The following is a 22,332-nucleotide window of genomic DNA, read 5'->3' as shown; positions in this document are numbered from 1 at the left end:
ACTTGATCTTAGCAAGTTGTCTGTGGTCAGTTAACTTTTTCTGTGAACTAAGCGAAGATAAAACGAAGAAAAGGTTTGATTTTAAAGTGATACAAAATCAGCGCGCGAACACGATATTTCGTTCAACAGACAGTCAATTATTTTCGCTGTGGGAACTGTCTAAGAAAACAAAGCGTGTTCAGTTACAACTGTTCTTGAATTGCGCACTGAATCACTTACCATACGTTTTCACTTCGTAAATGTGCTTTATACAGCCATAGTAAGCAGTCTATGGTTGGTTGTAGCCGTGTATGTTGTTTGTTACGTACCAAAAATATACTTCGTTACATATTGGTAAACTTTTTTTTATAATATAGGAGTAGCAGACGAGCATGCAGTTCACCTGATGGTAAGTGGCTGCTGCTGCTCATGGACGTCTCTAATCAACCCCAGATAGGATTAGATATTGCTACCTGAGGTCGGCCACAGATGCGCCGCTACCCCTGAGGACTAAGCTGGAACGCCTCGGAAAAGTCTAGCTCCCTTACCAGACCCTTCAAAACTGAACACAGCAGCGCCTTACACTGCTGTTATTACATAAAAATAGGTGTGGCGGTGGTGCCGCCGGAGTCGAACCACAAAGGGTTCTACCACCTTCAATTTCATATAACTACATATAAATGCACCACAGCTGTGCACATCAGCATTAGGTACTTTACGAAACTTTCCTTTATGATAATGAAATAAATCGTAAACAGAAAACTTGGAGTTAATTATTAAAATTAGATGTAGTTATTAATCTACGTACTGGCAGAGGTACCTAAATTCAATTGGTTGAATCATATTGGCACTACCACCTTTAAAACATTAAGAGCAGCAGACGAGGGTGGATATTGCTGTCCATGGACATCTGTTATCAACCCCAGGATTAGATAAGGTCCTGAGGTCGCCCATAAATGCGCCGCTACCAGGGCTAAGCTGAAATGCCTCGCATAAGTATGAAACATACTTTACCATACCCTTCAAACGAGAACACAGCAGCGTTTAACACTGCTGTTAGGCAGAAATTGGTGTCGTGTTGTGTGACAGAGGGTTATATCAACACCTTCAAAATAATATCCCTTACGTCCCTGACCTTAACTACCATTCGTTTAATAAATCATAAAAAATGTAATGTGTTTCGAGTAACAATAGTAGGGGTAACAAAGTTCACATCTGGATATATTGAATGTAGTGTGAACATTCGCGGCTTTATTTAATTATGTGTCGACGCCGTCAGCTAGGTGGTAACATTGAGCAGTTAATGGGACAGATTGTATAAAGTGTTGCAGATAAAATATTCTGGCGAGGAAAATGTAAATTGTGAATACGTTATCATTAGTAGGGCCTTTCACGCTTAATTTCGGATCAGCGTTTAAATTTTTTGATTTATTTTAATGAAAGATTAACGATCGAATTAAATTTAATTTTTAAAATGCAAAATGCCGAATTTAAAATGTACCTATAATTTCAAATTAAAATTCATAATCTTAATTTTAAATTATAAAATTCTATTAAATTATAATTAGAAATCTTATACTTAAGTCAATATTGAAAAAACTGAAACACTCAAAAATTCGTTATTTAAAATTGGTGTTACTCGTACCGTCGTATATTTTATTGCCGGGAGATATTGAATTTGTGAAAACTGGCTGCATTATTTAATTGTCTGTCGGACGTTGAGGGCCCATCAGTTTGTAACTCGCAGCTACACTTGTTACTGTTTAAGATGGATTGTTTCATTTATTTTGGGTACGAGGTATAAGTGCTAAGTTGCATGCAGTTTATTTGATGGTAAGACGTCATTGCTACCCATGATCTGCAAACGTATAGGACAGGTGTCCTACCCCAAGCTGATGTCTTACGCGTTGCCACGGAGTACTACATGGTCTTCTAGTGGTCTCGATGGTCGTCATATGCAAGTCAGCCACCACCCATTGAAACACAAGAACTTATGATATCCTAGTTTACACGTTTATAAGTATAGATTACCAAAGGCAACACTTACTGTATGAACCGTACGCTTTTTTCCTACTTGTAATATGTAAAATATAGCTTTGCTCGCGATATTGATCGCAATTGTAAAATATATTAACTAAGTAAGTACTTCAAAATACATTAAGTATTACTCGAATACTACTAAAAAAATAATTTAATGAAATTGAATTGAATAGCCAAAACCCCACCAAATTGGAACAGTAGTTTTTGAGTAAATCGCGTACATACAAACTTTCATACATAAAGTTCAATACTGAACCTCCTTTTTTGAAGTCGTTTAAAAATATGCATTAATTCTACATAAGAATATCTCGCATCGCATAGGATTTACAAGTTGCCAGTAATCGACGGGTTGCTACACAGTTTGCGGTAACGGGTTTAGTATTTAGTACTACTAGGTCGGTTCGAAGGGCACCGGTTCAGACTTTTGTAGAACACGACGCCTTTATAGGTTTCTTTGTTACCCGACTGCCAAGGAAGGGTTATGTTTTTCGCGCGTATCTTGTATGTTTGTCTTTCTTTATTTGATCCGATCTAACAAACGGCTGGATGAATTTCAACAGTTAAGGTGTCATTATATTTGTCTCAATGACCCGAGTGTCCTTAGATAGGTGTTAGTAAAAAAAAAACAAAATGGCGGATTTTTGGCGCGAAATAGTAACACATTTAAAAAAAAAAGTTAACCGAACCTATCGAGTAGGGTATCAAATGAAAGGAAATTAAACGGAGATTATAAAAACATATTTGTATATATATAAAACAGAAAGGTGACTGACTGACTGACTAACTAAATGACTTTTTCATTTTTCAGAAATCAACGTACAGCCTAAACCAAGGACCTTACACTTCTGAAATTTTGCACATAGGTTCTCTATATAGCGTGAATAAGTACTAAGAAAGGCCTTTTGGAAATTCTACCCTAAAGAGGGTAAAATAGGGGAAAACAGTTTAATTGAAATCCTTTAATTTTGAATCAACTACTATAAAATTTTGTATTTGGCTTTCTGCATAGGAACAAGGACGTACTTATTTATTGCCCTCCGAAAAATCAACCCCGTAGAGGGTAAAATAAGGGTTTAAAGTTCATTTGAACAATCGTCAATTTTGAAGCAAACACTATGAAATTTTGCATCAGGTTTGTTAGATAAAAATAATGAAATTCTACCTCTAACGAGGTAAAATAATGACCGAAACTTTGATTTACTGAAGTTATATATTTTACAGACCGTAAATGGTGGATTTTTTCGCGAAATACGAGTAATAACACGTTTTAAAAAAAATTAACCAAACCTATCGAGTAGGGTGTCAATATACAGAAAATTAAGAGGAGATTACAAGAATTAAGAGGAGACACATACATTATATAATATATCTTATATATAAAATTCTCGTGTTAGTTACCGTACTCCTCCGAAACGGCTACACCGATTTTCACCTAATTTTATATACATATTCAGTAGGTCTAAGAATCGGCCACTATCTATATTTTTTACCCCTAAGTGATAAGGGTTGTTCACCCTTAACATTTTTTTATTTATTTGGCAACACAACGTTTACCGGGTCAGCTAGTACATATATATTCGTATATACACATCAAGATGACTGTCTGACTAAATGAGTGAGTTGCTGTACCAGAGATCAACGCAAACCGCTGAACTTAAGCGTGCTGGAATTTTACACATTTTTTAGGTTCTTTATATAGCGTAAATGATCACAACGAGGATAAAATAGGATAATATTGTTTGAACATCTTTTGTTTTTGAAGCAGACACCTACTATGAAACTTTGTATGTGGCTTTCTGGATAAAAATAACGAAATGCCTATTTCACTACTTTTGGAAATTCTACTTCAGCCTTTTTGGTGCAGTCGGGTTTTTGATTTTTTTAATTAATTACTTGTTAACGAATGTAACTCACACTATTTTGTGATACTTTGATGCTTAGTTATTTAAGAAAAACACTGAAACATATTATATACTAAAATTTGTGTTTGAATGAAACCCAAAAAGTGTTTAATGTTAAGTTTTAAACCATATTTCTAGTGGTTGAAACACGGTGTGGGGACTTATCACCTGAACTCTTTCTGTTTTTTCAACTCCTTCATTACGCTTACGAGCCCACACGGCTTTTCGATCGGGGATCTAAGACTCGAATCCCTGGCACATATCTCTGATTTTGCAAAGTTAAGTACGTATTAATTTATCACTTGCTTTAATGATGAAGAAAACCATCGTTAGGAAATCTATACGCCTGAGGGTTCTTTAAAAATACAGTTTTCAAACATTCACGAAGTCTAACAATTCGTACTTGACCAGTGCGTTGGACTTTGGCCTCAAATCATCTCATTGAAAAGAGGCGTGTGCCCAGCAGTGGGTCAATAATGGATTGACGACTGACCCAAGAAGAATACAAAGGCAAAAAGTGTTTTAATCGTAAAATTAAATGTTCTTCTTGACATAACTTTTCAAAGTAAATACATATGAAAATGATTATTTCAAATTTCTCATCTCTAGTTCAAGGTGTCTGAGTATAAACGGATTCTCAAAATAACAAAATGATATTCACCTTTTGCTCTCAGCTGTGTCCGCGGTAATGGGACTGTCAGGTGTGTAGAACATCTTTCATTGCTCCTCTGCAAACAATGTTTATTTCTGTCTTACAAATCCAAAGCTTGAAATGGCCTGTTTAAATGCTATTAAAACAAGGGATATGCAAAAGAAATGGTGGGTTACCTTTTTGTTAAAAGAGAAAATATATGCAAAATTGATTTTTACACATAAAGTACCAACTTGTCGAAATGGTCGTAATTTAATTAGCTCGAATAAGTGTATAAAAAATCCTTCATTTTCATAACATTTGAGACGCCTAAGAAGTTGCTAATGCATCGACTTTGGAGTAGAGCTACTGGAATTATTGCATCTTTCTTGAAGAGCCTCATTACATGTCATAGCGCCCCGGGAATACCTCCACATCTTGAACGTCCGTGCGAACCGAACCGTGGAGGACCGCCACGAGTCCAGCTGGTGTGGATGGAACTGTATCCTTCAGGCCTTCCGTGGTGCAAGTCGGAGATGGTTGCAAATCCGTGCCCTACCATACTACTCAATTTAAATGGCGTCATTTTATATTAGACCTATTCGTCTAATGTAATACCAGAAACGACTCGCATAAGCTTTATTTGGTTACATAGCCTATGATTGCAACTATTACGCCCGGAACAAAGTGTTTGGAACTTTCTCTGTAATCATCAATACAGAAAGCTGACGACATAATGTAGCAGTTACTTTATTGTTACTTGCTCATAAAATCCTTCTTATATTTTATACACTTTAAAAAATATTAACAGCTCAACACTCAGTTGGATAAAGTACTTATACTTATCTTACTATATAATACTATATTAATATGTATATATTATATTACTGTGTAATACATCTTAACAACATCCATTTAGACATATTCATACAGATAACGAAAGCTGCATAAGCCATTTTTGAAATCACAATCACATACTCCAATTTTATTTTATTAGTAGGACTGCAGACAATGTAGAATGCAGAACAGTGTTTACCAAACTGTTTCATGGTACGACCCCCTACTATGAGATATGATTGCTACTCCCTTCCATTCCCTTATATAGAACTGTGTATTTCAAACTTTTTTTGGCACGAGCCCCGTAGTATGAAAATATTTTGCGACTCTCTAACCTTCTTTGTTTCAAATCTATAAGTATATGATTTAATTATATTTTTAATTTAATAAGTTGCATAGTGGTTAAATACACAATTGTAAATCTTTATAAACTTTACACTGTTTCTTTCTAATTTTTACTGAGGTTTCACGACCCTTGCTTGCGCCTTATATACATCGCAAACAGGGGCTCGCGTCACACTTTGAGAACTGACGCAGACAATCATACAAAATAGATAAGGCTATTGTAACACTCAAGTGAACTATACGGGCTATAAACGTTCAATCACAGACCAATCATACATCAGATCGGCCGCCGACATTACGTGGAAATCGCAAAAATGATTGTAATTTAGTCGCAATACAATTTTCTATATTGTTTATGAACTAGGTGCACCTGGACTCGTTCTTAACTAGAATTGTTATGTTAAAGGAAGTAGGTAATAGGTAAATTGTTCTTGGTATTGATCTCGTATAATAATATAAGTCAGTGATAGCCTAGTGGTTAAGAAACTCGGCCTCTCGGTTGAGGGGTCCGAGGTTCAAATCCCAAGGCACGTACCTCTGATTTTTCGAAATGATTTGCGTATTAGATATTAATTATCACTTGCTAAAACAGTGAAGGAAAACATCGTGAGGAAACCTGCATACCTGAGAGATTTATAAAAAAAAACTCAAAGGTATTTGAAATCTATCAATACGCATTTGGCCAGCGCGGTGGACTATGGCCTAATCCTTTCCATTCTGAGAGGGGACCCGTGCCCAGCAGTGGGAAAACGGGATAATGGGTTGATGATGGAATAAATTTTACCATTAAAGCAAAAGCAAGCAGAGCATCAAACAATAACTAGTTCAAATGCTCATCCGTAGCGTATTGCTACCGGCGCGTGCGCATGCTAAGTACGAGATATAATTCCAATACCAGATCATTGTCATGATTGTACCACACAATGCACGTGGTTACGCAAAATGAGAATTGTAACAAATCAGGGAACTAAGTGTGTAAAGCTAGGTGCTGACTACAGAACTCGCGTGTAATGTTTGAAGCGCGCCATATGAGTAAAAACGGCAAGTCGAATATTGAAACGTGTATATTTGTAAAATTATAATATAATGTTAAAAAGTGTTAAATCAAATTTAAAAAAAAAAGATCCCTAAAAATATCCTTCCGTTCGTTCCATACTTAATTTTAACGAACAATAACGAAAAATCAAAATCAGCAAGAAAAGACAACAATGAAATTTTCTTCAGGCAGAGCCTTGATTTAGTACATTTTTGCAATGTAATTAGTAAGAAGAAATCATGTTATCAGAATCTTCATGTTACAGGTAATGTTCCCGGTCAGTAAGCAATCTTACAGTCGGTGAACAACGCATCTAATATATTTTTGAAGCTTGAGAAAGAATGTGTCGGTGAGTGCAAGGGAAATTGAAAATATACGATAAAGTATGCTCTCAGGTTTAAAGTTGTAGAAAATATAAGTGGCTATACAATATTGCAATGTTATCTAAAACACTGAATCATTCTAACAAAAAAAGACATCCTGTTAGAATAAACATGATGCGTCGTGTCATCAATCCATTACTGTCCCACCGTTGGGCAAGGGCTACCTCTCAGAGTGAAAGGAGTTTAGGCCATAGTATACCGCTGGCCATTAGTGACGACCCGCGTGGCGGAGCGGTCACCATACCAGTCTGGCGCGCAAAGGGTCCAGGGTTCGATCCCCGGCCAGACAGATATCTAAATGATGAATTTAGGTCTCTGTTTCTAGGTCTGGGTCGTATCGTAGGTGCCATGGTCACACACAGAGACAGATACACAAAAACCCAGACCCCGAAACAGAAATCGAAAGTCATCATTATGATATCTGTCTAGCCGGGGATCAAACCTGAAACCTTCTGCGCATTACATCGATGTGATGACCGCTCCGCCATATGGATCGTCAATACGCACATAACTTAGATATATCATAGGTCGGCGATTTGAACCTCGGACCCATCGATTGTAAGACCGAGTTTCGACCACTAAGTTATTACTGCGTCTATTATTATTATTTTATTATTTATTTACTCAAAACTTACATCTAACATTACAGGTCAACCTAATGCGTTAGTGTAGTGAAATTAATTAAAATATTTATAAGTAAGTATATTAAATATTAATTGTAATTAAATAAAAATTACATCCAAAATTAAAAATTACTCAAAAAATCCTTCCAATAAACTGTCAAATTATAATATGAATGCTAGAAAAATAAATCAAATAAATGTCAATAATTAATTGTCAAAATTACATAATAAATAATAACGAAAATTAGAATGAACTTATCTTATTTTTTTTATTCCCCTTTTTTGTATATATGTACATAAATATAGTTATAATATAGGTATTGTAAATATGTTTTTTTATGAATATTGTAAAGTAGATATAGAAAACTTTGTTACAATAATAAAATAATAATCTAAACTTACCTATACATATAAATAAAATTGCTGTGTCTGTTTTTAATATTGAAATAACCGCTTTTTACTACATGCATATGAATATTAATACGATACATACACCAAAATAACATTTTTTACAATTTTTGTCTGTCTGTCTGTTTGTTCAGGCTAATCTCTGAAATGGCTGGACCGATTTTGACGGGAGTTTTATTGGCAGGTAGCTGATGTAATAAGGAGTAACTTAGGCTACTTATATTTTAGAACTAGCGGTGCCCCTGTTTTTTTTAACGCGGGTGAAACCGCGGGGCACAGCTAGTGTATATATACGAGTAAATATTTGTCTAGCCTTCTGTAACTATCAACAAATTGCACATACATTTCCGTGCAAATTCTAATAATGTTCAATGATTGAACGATTCTAATCGTTTAATTGCTAATGTTGCTATTTGTAGTATCGTAGATTGGAGATAGCTTACCACGGTAGTTTTAGGTTATCTGAGACTCCTGTACCACATTAATTGGTACATGCAGTAGGTGTGAGCAACTTAAGGTCTAGCTTACAAATATACAATAAGTATTAGATAGGTTTATATCCTGTAGCGGTGGGTCGTTGAAGTTTTTTCCATCAACGAACCGTCAACGTTTTAATTTCCGTTGATTAACTAGTTGATCAACTAGTTAATTTCGTCAACGAGTTAACGTGCTACTAATTTCAACTTGCATCAACAATAAACGGTTTTTAACTATGCTGCAACGATCAACGCGTCTCTACTGACGTGCGGTAAATGTTATTTTAGAAACAATTTGACGTATTATAAATATTAAGAATTCATATAAATATCGATTCTTTACTTCAGGTCACTTGCTCGTAATTAAAAGATCGGTGTGGTGACGGAGACATACTTTCCGAGGCATTCTAAGTTAGTCCTTAGGGGTAGCGGCGCATCTGTGACCTCAGGTAGATTCCTACCTAGAATCAAACACAGATAAGATTAGTCTTATCTGTGTTTGATTACAGATGTCCATGGGCGGCAGTAGGTATTTATCATCATGTGGATTGCATGCTGGCTCGCTGCTTCAATGTATAAAAAAGCGTGTGTACTTATGCACGCACGAAAAAAGAAAAAACTTCTTTGGCGTATATAATAAAAAAAAAAAAAAAATAGCACATTTTTAAGTGAAAAATATTATAAAAGTCAACAACATTACGAATAGTAGGAGCCACAAGCAAGTGCCCTTGTTTCTGATACACGGAGGTTTGCAAAATTTACAATATTTACTACCCAACCCATAAAGAAAATCTGTCAGTTTTGTTGAATATCACTCTTATTATTTTTTCCCAAATGCCAAAAGAAGAAAATTAAATCAAAAATTAAAAATATAATAAAAAAGACTCGAACCATACTACTAGTAGGAGCCACAACATTCGAACATAGCCAATCCAGTATTTACTATAACGAGGCAACTATTAGGGTAAGTGCCCCTGTTTCTGTTACTCCGGTTAAGTGACCGTGCGATAAAATTTTACTACACGGCTGTATTAGCTCGATTGTTATTAAGCTATTCAATCGCTTGGTGAAAGTAACAGTAAAAATGTACACGGGTAATGCATTTACTTACTATTTTAAAAATAAAAAGCAGAATCTTAATAATGTAGATATAAATAATTTGTATGGTGATAGAATTGATTGTGACCGGGGAGGTAAAATGGCCGTGATAGTCTAGTAGAAACTGGGCCTCTCGATCGAGGGGTCCGAGGTTCGAATCCCAGGCACGCATCTAATTTTTGAAACAGTTATTTGCTTATTAAAAATATATGCTTTATCGGTGAAGGAAAACATGCTGAGGAAACTTGTTTCGCGAGAGATTTTAAATGTTCTCGAAGGCATGTGAAGATTACCAATACGCACTTGGCCAGCGCGGTGGACTATGGCCTAATCCTTTTCATTCTGAGAGGAGACCCGTGCCCAACAGTGGGACCGTAATGGGTTGACGACGACGACAATCGGTGGGGTACCATTGCCATACCTTTTTTCGCATGAAATATTTCTTTTGTTTCGGTAGAAGGATTTTGATGTGGGTTGATTTACATGTTATTATGCTTTGTCCTCGGTAGTAGCTCAACTATTGTTTATTATCGTCATGAAAAATATCACATTTTGCCGACGTTACTTTTTATATCCTTGAATAGCAAACGAGTACTTGATCACTGGGCTCAATACTACCGCTCATGGACTTATGTAACCGACGATCGATTCTGTAGGAATAAGATGATTGCTCCCAGTCAGCTGGAGTTTATACCCTTTTAACAAACGACTAGAACTACTTCACGCTACAAATATGTGTGGCGGTGGTACTCGTACCTCTCCGGAGTATCAATATCTACTCTAGTAGTTTGCACCTTCCACGGTGAAGCACCATTCAATCAATCAGTTAATAATGTTACCTATGATTAAACATAACAAAAGTTATGTACATACTAAAACATATTAAAACTACACACTAGTAAAATGTATTTATTATCTACAATTCGCGTAGTAAACATTATAATCTATTGCCTATAATCGCCATTCTACGCGCCCTTAAGTAAAGGCTTTACTATTTTATTTTTAAATCGGGGCTTAATTCAATTTAAATCAAACTGCCCGTCCCATAAAATTTTATACCCGCTATAAAAGTATTATGAATGTTAGTCAATGCACTTTCATTATGCCGCGTATCTAAGTGCTAATTTGTCGATGTTAATTCGATTTTATGATGACGGGTCTGTACACAGCATTATTCTTATGGCTTTGCGGTGTCTTGATGTTGATTTTATTTGACTTTGCCATTAATGGTAAGTTAGTAAGGGTTTTAGAAGAAATAATACAAAATAGACGTTAAAAACGAAGATGAGTTCCATCTCATAGTAAGTGACCATGTTAGACGGTAGAAAGGCTAAAGTGGAATAGTTTAGTACAATTTCGTAACAGTATGATGACACTTAGGTCCCTGTCGGAGTTAAGTCGTAAATGAATTAATTATGTATTTTGAATATCTGACATCGTTAAAGTACCCTTTATAAGATTCATCATCAGACGAAATCAGTCCACTGCTGGACATAGGCCTCTCCCAAGGTGCGCCATTGAGCCCAGTCCTCAACTCTCCTAATCCAGTTTCTTAAAAATCCGACAGGACAAGGTTAGATGCAAATGATTTCTAAGTTTCATCGTTCAAAAATTAAGGTGGAGCCAATATAAAACTGAAGTTAGCGAAACGTTCGAAAATTTGTGTACATTAATTAGATTTAAAAATCTTTCGATTACTTCTAAAATATGAAATAATATACGATACGTTAATATGAAATAATCTTATTGAATTAATGAGTCTGTGTTGCATTATGAGTGGCTACCGCACATTCGATAGCATCGTCCAAATGACATAAAATTGTGCCACCGCTCAGCTTGTGTCGAGAAATAATTCTCAGTAGATTTAAATTTCTGGATGTGATTATTATTTTGACTGAGAATTTACATAAAACGTAGACCTTCGTCCATTTGACTCACTCTGACAATTACTGTCCATAACGCATGAATAACATTCTCAACGCCTGATTTCAAAAGAGTAGAGTAAGTTGTAATCAGTTTGCAATCGCTATGGGAACCTCAAATGGATTCCAGCGCAAGAAATATTACATGGTAATGCTAAATTTTATGATTTTATTTAGTCTTATTTTAGTTCCTTTAATTCATTAAACTCTAGGTTTCTTTCAAAATCGACTGAGGGGAAACTTTTAACTATCACGAAGTCAATTAACTGGTTCATCGCAAAAAATATGCTTAGTTGCATAATTTTTGTTGCGTACGAAAAACTCTCAAATTTCTGAAGAAATGATGCACTCTATTATTCAATTCATCCGCTGTGAATTATCAAAAATAATCCTAATTTAAATATTTTTTTTTTCAAAATTGAAATTTACATTGCAAATAAATTACTATGTTGTGACATAAATGGAACCAAAGTTCTTGGCCACTTCCAGCAACAGAACATCTATGCACTGGACTCGTTCCTAGGGTTGTACGATGGCGGTAGTTATAGGTCCCGCCGGGTCACGTTTCAGAGACAAAGCCTATGCCTTATGTCTTAATTAAGGGACCACACGAGGCCACACTACTTCAGTGTGAAGGAATGTGAGCTATTTGAATGTGTCTCGTTATTGATACTATTATAGTCTTTTGTTTATGATGTTAGTTAAAAGTCAAGAAGACATTTGTACATACAAAAAGTAGTAATTAATTTAACAGAACAAGGTATATAAATTAATGTTGTGTTTTCTTCTGCTAGGAATTTTATGATAAAAGCTGTATAAGTACACGTTTAAATCAATATTTTATCGTAAAATGCCGAGTCTATTTCAAAAGTACAGATAATAAAGCTTCTGATAAAATTATCTAATTCCTTACTAAGTTGTAGTAAATGCTTAATATTTGACGCTCTTTCTAGTTTTGGTGAAAATACCGCGGAAATAGGCGACTTTACCTTATTATGTACGTTAGTGTAGATAATAATCTATAACAAATGTAAGTTTTATTGGTATTGAAGTTAAAGTTTGCTAGTGATATATTGAAAATACTTCTTTACCCGGTAGTATCAGTGTAGCATTAAGGCTTTGTGAAATTATTTTCGGATCTACAATTAATAGTTACATCCACGTAAAAGAATGATAGGGAATTATATGTATATCTTGTTATACATAGGTTAGTATCTTTTTGTAAAAAAGTGTTTTTGTACACATTATTAATATCAGAAAATGGACGTTAATTGATGACGAATTATTATTACTAAGTGCCCAAAAAAAGAAAACCAGTTGATAAATAAAAGGAAGTAGTAATTAATATTAAAAATGTCTGGATACAATTATAGCCTATGTTACTCTCACTATTCAGACACATCAAACGACACCTCATATGTTAAAATCCGGCAGGCTACTTGGGCTGGACGACATGCCAACGAATGATACAAACATTTAAAGGTGGTAGAACCCTTTGTGGTTCGACTCCGGCGGCACCACCACCACATCTATTTCTACCTAATAACAGCAGTGTTAAGTGCTGCTGTGTTCCGGTTTGAAGGGTGTGGTAAGGGAGACAGACTTTTCCGAGGCGTTCCAGCTTAGTCCTCAGGGGTAGCGGCGCATCTGTGGCCGACCTCAGGTAGGAATATCTAATCCTATCTGGGGTTGATTACAGATGTCCATGGGCGGCAGTAGCCACTTACCATCAGGTGGTGAAAAAAAAACATACGTTCGAAAAAACATAAACCCTAAGCAATCGAGTAAAAAGATTTATCTTTACCTATAGTTATCTATAGTTACCTATAGTTAAATAATATAAATTTCTATATTGTATCAATTTAGCTATGGAATTTGCCTATCAGTACAGTAGCGCGTGAGTCAAAAGATATACTATTACAATTAATCGAGATTGTGTACCAGGTGTTAAGCATTTTGTTCATTAACAGTTATTTTGCGCACTAACGGATTTACGACACAACTCGTTCAAATTAACAACTCTTCGTGTTTACACAGACATAATGTATTAACGTATTTGATTAATAAAGATTAAATTGAATAATGACTGATTCTAAAATCGCCTTTTTTGAAGTTATTATTTTTTGAAGTTATACTGTTTATATACTGATTTAGTAAAGATTAAATTGAATAATGACTGATTCTAAAATCGCCTTTTTTGAAATTATACTTTTTTCGCGAGTTTAGAAAAACAGATTGGTGTACTTTTGAAGCGTACTATTGTTCTGCGCGTCGATGTAACACATAATTGATTGATTTTGATTGTAGCGAGTGCCATCATTACATTTGACTGCTGGGCACGGGTCTGCTCTCAAAGTAAGAGGGATTTAGGCTTAGTCCATCTCGCTAAGTGCTGATTTTTTTAAGAACTCCAAACGTGTAGGAGACCTCAAGATTTGTCTTTCCCGTTAAAGCTAGGGATAATTAATTTAATGTGTAACATGCACATTACTTCGAAAAATTAGTAATGCTTGGGATTTGAACCTAAAACATCCAGATTCAGACACCAAATTTCAAACCACTACACAATACTATTACATACTAAAGAATAGAAAATAAAAAATGTTACAATTAATTTTCTACCAAGATCTTAACGTCTAACTGAAATTTAATAAAATCGCACCTAGCAATTGTTTATACTAAAGTTATTTATGCTCCAAAGCCATTGATAGTAACTTACACCGGTAACCGAGTAAAACAATCATCAATTTGGTCGAGCAGGCTATTGTAATGGGATATGACAGAGTAACTTATTACAGGTTTCAGAATTCAACTTGAATACTCGATATTAAAAGCTGCAGATTAGTGGGTTGGGTTTTGCTTTTGTTTAGGTGCAGGGTTCAATTCCGTGGTACTTGGAGGTTCTAAAATGTGTTATGGAGTTTCTTTCGCCGCTTCTTCTCCATAACGAAACACCTTGTGAAGTGGCGGACATTCAAAAAGTGCTCTGTGAAGAAGCTATTTTGCATAAAGAAATGATTTGATTTGAATGGCTTTGATTTGATTTGATTTGTATCTTGATTTATTATATATGGATGGAATAATTATCCATCTGTTTATATCTAGTTAAATATCTATAATTTCATGACAATACTGCGATATCACTAAATTTGTATTTTTTTTATTTCTACCTAAGGATAAGGAAAATTGGCTAACATGGAAAGAATTCACTATCGTCTAAACATTTGCAATACCAGATAAGTCGCTAATGTATTGCCGGCTTTGAAAAAGGACTCTTTTAACCAACTTTAAAAAAAAAGATTCTATATTCGACCGCTATGTATGTATGTAAGCTTGTAACCGATCCAATTTGGATCAGCTTTTGATATATCTTTTTTTGAAAATCCATCATAGATATTTTTCATCTTTTCTTTCTTTTTAAACGAGAAAATAAAGTCAATCGCATGTTAAATGCAAGTGTTTTATTAAACTTTAATAGGGATGTCCATAATTAAATGTTTAGTGATAAAGTTATTCAGGTACTTCCCGGAATTCTGGAAGTTACCAACCCTAGATATTATATTATATTATTATATTATTAATACAATAACTTATGTGAATTTCACTTACTTGAATACTCGATAAGATAGTTTATAGGCAAATTCGATACAATCCCTAGAAAATTATTTTATTACCCCTCTCGATAACTGTCGACGACTTGAACGAGGTATTGTTTCCGTTTACAATAGGTATTATCTAAGAGTTTACTGCGAAAGTTATTAGAAAATTTAGTTATTGTTAAAAGTTATAAGATATACGAGGATAACTTTTTTCTCCAGCAGAATTTTCAAATTTCTTAAAATAAATAATAGAGTGGGTAAATAAGATATCTATAATTATAGTATAGTGTAGAGTCAAACGTGCTTGGAAAGTTCTTAGAAAATTTAGTTATTGTTATAAGTTATGAGGATAGATATATAACTTTTTTCTCAATGCAAACCTGGTAAAAAAAATAATAATGCGTAAATAAGTTACAAAATATAGTGTAGAGTTATAAGAAATGTAGACATTTTTATTTTGTTATGATTAAGTTCTAGATAAGCTATATATCTCAATATCTAATATGTATAATCGCTATATATCTTAATATTTATAGGTAGGTACATACTTCAAAATCAAATTAAACAAAAAAACTATATGTTTGTTTGTGCACTTTTTCCCACGCTTTTATTAGCTTAATTTGTATGTATATATGTAACGGAATCTTTGAACTCGATTTTTATCCAATTTGCCCGGTCTGATTAGTTAAAAAAATTGAAAAATTATCATGCTCCGCTGACAATACACGATTTAAATAATTTTAACCAATTCACCTCATCAGGGTCGTCAAGAATCAGGATTAACGATTTTCCTTATGCGATTTTAGCGTGGTTTTTAGTTTTGGATTTATAATTTTCTTTTATTTATTGTATTAAATCTCTCGAAAGTATATTTATCAGATATATCATTATTATATATATATTCTGTAATATAAAAAGTCTTGTAATAAAGGCGTGACAAATTCTAATCGAATGACGTTAGCCCGGTGACTTTACCATAGATTAATTGACCCAGGTGTAAGATCTAATTATAATGTACTGGTCCTAGCTGTTAGCAAGCCGGTTACAATGTTCTTACGTTGTTATATACACGAGTATCACAAGTACTGTTGTCTAAGATAAGTAATGGGATACAAGGTTATGAGTAAGGTAAGCACATGGTAGAATAGATTCGTTTTTATTTTTTTATTTTAGGGTATAAGAAAATATTTATGTATTTTAAACATGAAAGGCCTGTTTGTATAGTTTACATTTAAAATGTTTAATTAATTTAAGAAGTACATATTTCGCAGTACTTATTCTTTGTTTCTACAGTGTTACCCATTATAGGTAGCTGTAACAACAGCAGTGAAGAGTATTGTAAATTTCGTATAGGTACTGTTATGACCCTTATGTCCATTGTAATAGTACTGGATCACCAAACCCTCAATGCGGTGGTTATTCACATTATAATATGCCTAATCAGTTAAAATACCTTATTCCTAATATCGCGCTCATTTAAAGTTAGTTAGATCTTGGACGCCGCGCGTTATAGCCACATTCTAAAAACTTAGGAGATCATTAATTTTATGCCTATGACTTTATTTGTAACTAACTAATTCGTGAATTCGTAAATAAAAGTGTTGTAGGCCGCGTAACAGTACGTTGAATGGGATACCGCAGAGACCAAGCAAGTGACTTAAGTAAGAGATCGATCATTAAAGTTAGTTTCATGTGGATTCTTAATTTAAGTTGATAATAATATGGCCTAGATTGTACTTTTTTTGAACAAAGATTCCAGTCTAACATAGTACTATAAGTGTCGATGATGTAGACAAATAATAATTCTTAAATGCGATACATAATCGGCCAACGGTTTGATTGTAGTTTACAAAATAAAGAAAAAGTTTACAGCTTATTTATTTTGGATCCTTGTCTTGTCTGCATTGTGCTACTACCTTTACTCTCTTGTATACTATCAGCGAAAACTTTGTAGTGCAGATTGAACAGTAGGCATATTTTATGACTGGTCAATATACAATCTATCTATTCAAGATATTTTAGAATATATTGGTACAACGATTAGATTAATTCGGAGTTCGATCAGTGCACCCCGCTGCATTGGTATGCAATACCTTATCTCTACCGTTTAGTAACAATATAACAATTTATAATAATCTTGGAAGGAGATATGTACTCTTAAATGATTTAAGTACTATTTATGACTGTTCTAGGTTAATACTGCGCATTTAACTATCATGAGAATATGTATACGTATTGTAGATTTTTTTTATAAAACTGTAGTAGTTACGGACATACAGTCCGCCTGTGGGTTAGCTGTCATTGCCAGGGACACATGTCCATTACTCATGTAATGCTTTAAACTGAAAAAAGCCATAGGTGGTAGTACTCTCTGTGGATCTTCTCTAAAGGAACCACCGCCACATTGACTTTTGCCTTATAACAAAAAAAAAATGTTAATTAATTTTTGTAATTTTTTGTTAATTTATTTTTGTAATCTTCGTTACTAGTATCCCAAAGAACAGGGCGCTCCTCAATAAGTGATATAAAAAAATCAACGTCGTACTCTGACATTTTTTACATTGAAGTATACGTCTTCCCCACACACTGTCTCAGAGTGAACTAAAATGGCGTCAACAACTGTGACGAAACATCACAGGAATGCGCGATGCGAATCAATTCGCAAGTTCTTGCGATGCGTTGAGGAAGCTCGCAATTTTTTACGATGCGACGACGCATCGCAGTTTTGTGTACAAGCTCTAAGCTAGTGCACAGCAGCGCTCAACACTGCTGTTAAAACGGAAACCTATTATTAGTATTAGGGACTGTATATTACTAATATATAAAAATAGATAAATCGATCCATTGAAAATTTCAAACGCTTTGTAGAAATACATCAGATAACCTATTGGAAACAAGCGCTTTACGCTAGAAATACATTGACCAATAGTTCCAGCAGTATTTTTCTATGGGCCACATAAACATCGGTAACTAAGATGTTCCAAGACACGCAACTTTATGGCGTGGTCGCGTCACTTTATTGTACTGAGCTTCAGTACTAGATTTATTACTTTGCTTCAATGTACAAAGTGTGGTGTGTTGTGTGATGTACTTGTATAGTAGAAACTAGATCGAAAAATTTTATAAAAAAACATTGAAATTTTTATTTCTCTTATATAAGTAGCAAAAGCATGATGGTAAATGGATCCAATGATGGTAAATCGTACAGCCAAAACATATAGTACTTTATACTATATGTAGTTCTTTTAATAAGCGAGTGGTAGTGATGTTCTATAAACGAACCGAATTACACCTACAATACTATAATATTATCCGGTGCAAAAATATTGCAAATTTGTCAATTTATCAATTTTAGCTCACCAAACAAATATTCACAGTTTTTAGTTCTTTTTTTATTTTCATACATGCATGTGATAACCGTCATTAAATGGGATAAGCATAATTTTATATCGAATCGTTTCTATACCTATGCGATCTTCGCATCTTAGATCTATAAATACTTCGGTTTCTATGTTTCACGTACAACTAAAAATATGTGGCACTTTTAACTATATTATAAAGCGAATAGAGCAAAAGTAACAGAAACAAACACAGCCGCGAGTGCGAAATCATTTCCGTTTATCCCATACAAATTATGACATTGGCCCGCACAAAAGGGTAAGGAATTAGCCGAGTCTTTACGGTCATCCTTTTACGTTCCTTACATTAATTATAACACCTCTTTAACTTTAAATTTATAGCGTTGTTTTGTTAGTCATTACTCGGTTTAAGTGTTCGGTTGGCTTTCTTTTTTTGTTCGAGGCGCTTGCGGCCGATATTGGGTGTTTATGTTGTTATAATTTATTGCCTCGAGCGGTGTTTTTATGTTCAAGAACCTTTAAAGGCACGTGGTGGATTTATTACGGAACGTTTCAATCTGGGCGATCTTCGGAGCCCGCGGTTTTTGTTGCCTCGCAATTTTCTATTTGCCTGGTATTGATTTGCAGCGCGTTCGTTTACATCGACAGGCATAGAGCGTGTCAGACGCGTGTCGTGGCAGACAATATATTATTATGTATAATTATATATCTATCGTAACACCACACATGTTGGTCAAAATAATGAAAAGAAAGATATAATTTTGTATGCCACAGACTGTGTCTGGCATGTTAATTGTCCGTATAAATTAACCTTTATGCTCATCCGTTGCAAAAATCGTGTTTTTAAATTCACACGTGAAATCATAAAGTTATTATATTTAGTGCGTTGTGATATGGAACGCAGAAAAAAAAACGAACTAGACGTAGAGTAGGATTAATTTACTAGTAGTACTTGTCAATGGTTTGTCCGCAATACAATGTCGTCGCAACCACGATTCGTGCAACTGTGTCGAAATATCAACAATAAAGAAATTACAATGGTGAGTACCTATATTTATTACTAAAATATACGCGACCAATACATAACCTTCCTTTTTTGGGAAGCCGGTTAAAAATATGTCAATTTCCTGATTTTTGTTTAAAATCATATTACATCGACTATATTTAGGTACAGCAAGGTGTACTTTATCGTCCATTTCCGAGTTTTATCGCTCTCAATTCGTGCAAAAACATTATAAGATTAATCATTATAAATTACATGTCTGTTTTCGCGTGATTATTTGATATGCATAGAGTGGTTTGCGGTGTACAAAGTGCACGTTGTGTTCAATTAATACCACCTATAATTTCATTCTTTTCTTAAGAAAATGTATTTCTTCTCGCTCGATATTAAATGTAGTTTTATGAATTGCCACAAAACAGACTAAGATATAATTTTAACGACTAGATAGATGACGAATCATCTTATTACTGGGAAATATGTTGTTTATTTTCCTTTTTCCTTTTAATTACATAGGAATATGTGATATTTAGTCATTAAAATCTGAAAATGATGTGAATTATAACAGTAATAACGGGTGTATTACCGTAAATGGGGAAATCCTATAGTCGATAATAATCGGAATCAAATACAGTATTAATAACATTTTGATGTTATCTTCGTTTAATATCGAAGATAGTATCTATTACATACATGCCTCTTCAATATAATATTTATTTAAAGGATAAAGAAACCATATACCTACCTAGTTCGTTCGGTTATATTTTTAATTTTAAATATCTATATTAAATTGATAAATTTTACCTGATTGTATGTCGTATAAACAGGTATATAATGGCAACATCTAGGTAATTTATATTAAATCTAGGTGTAGTTGGATATTTGAAGTAGGTACGTAACCGCTGCTATTTTAAGCCAGTTGTAAGGGCTATATTAATGTGACCTTTTTTTTTCGAGGGGGAAACCTTCAAAAGGTACCCGATGCCGGGGACATGCCGGGGGATGCCGGAGCGACACGGGGTTATGTGGGACTTTTACCGCACTAACCCAAGTGTCCGTCCTCGCTGCGTAGAGGTATCCGGGACCTCCAACAGAACACAACCGGAGTCCTCCTAACGAGATTCCTTTCTACCGAGATCTGCTCTGGGGGGAGTTTTTTCAAGTCACTACATTTTACTAAAGTAGTATGTAACTACGAGTATGTTTTACTAAATAAGATAATCTAATAATTGTATATTTGTGTACTATTGCTACTCCAAGATACTATTATGCTTAGCTCTCTATGTATAAATTTAGTTGTTAAAAACTGTCGTAAAATACAAAGCTCATTCGTACAAGCGTACTAAGTATAAGTAAGACATAAAATTCATTGACAACCTTATAAAGTCTGTCGACGGATCGATAAACGAACAATTGAATATAAATTAGCGATTCTGAAGGCTGTAGCTTAATATATCACCGCGTTACACGTATCGCTGACAACATTCGACGCTAATGGGTTTTCCGATCGGAATGAAGTAAAGCGTGATTTCATATTTAAACGCAAATCTTATGAATGATGTAAGAATGAAAGAAATGAAGAAATATACGTATATCTATAGTATACATCCAGCCTTTAAAATAAAAGAAGATGTTTAAAAGGGAACGTATTTTCTATTAAAGCGTACCATTATAGAGAAACGATCGCATTGGCATATTTACTAGTTAAATTAATTAACTCGTCTAAATACAGCTTATTGTTTATTATATTTTTACTTTAGAATCTTGTAGCGTACTAAAAGCGCTTTTCCTGTCGCGCGTGTTGAAGCTCGGCCGCACGAAACACCTACACACATGAATTAACTTGCTAGTACATCTATGCGAAAGAAGTACAAGTACTACGCGTGCGGGGAAGCATGCTTGAGGGCGTTAACACGCGTGACAAGAAGCATGCGCTTGTGTGCGCTGTGTGTGTGAGTGGAAAGTGCATGCGGACTTTAAGATATAATTTGTAAAAAATCCTCTTAAGAGTCATAACAGGCGACGAAAACTTCAACCAAAATCAAAATAAGAAACAAATCGATGAAATAAAGTCCGCACACATTAACACAATAAAATTCCATATGTTTCCCATCACAATCCGTAAAGATAGGAATCATCTACGTAGAATAATAATTATTAATTCCAGTTCAACGCTGATAGCGCTATTATGCCTGATCAAGGATACTCGTGCTTAAGATGATATCAATCTATGCAGATAGGTGTACCCTGTTAATGGTTGTAATAATTAAGTCAGAATACATTATTTATTGCGTTTGTAGCGTATATTTTGCTAACATTTATACGCTTTAATTGTTTGATCATATATTATAAATACCTTTGACATCAAACTGTGATATTGTTTTGATAATGCGCTTGTAATTACGATTAATCGATAGGATTATTTATTGGTAAATCTTTAAGTTTATAAAGTTAGAATGTGTATTTATAAACGTTTAATATGAGTGCTTTAAGTGTATGTTACTAATTTATTAAAATTAAGGTATTCATACAATAATTATAATTTTTAAATCAGGCGTGAAATGAATGAATGAAAGAATTGAATAATGAATTGCAGGCCTGTCGTGTTCTTAAGGATAATGTAGGTATGTTTTTTTCCGAGACATTTAAAATTAGTCCTTAGAGGTAGCATCGAAGTTATGGTCTAGTTCAGGTA

The sequence above is a fragment of the Epargyreus clarus genome, unplaced genomic scaffold (assembly GCF_041222505.1).
Source record: "Epargyreus clarus isolate Ecla_fem2 unplaced genomic scaffold, WU_Ecla_fem_2.2 ptg000010l, whole genome shotgun sequence".
Classification (NCBI taxonomy): Eukaryota; Metazoa; Arthropoda; class Insecta; order Lepidoptera; family Hesperiidae; genus Epargyreus; species Epargyreus clarus.
The sequence above is the reverse complement of the archived record's forward strand: the minus strand, read 5'-3'. Positions refer to the sequence as shown.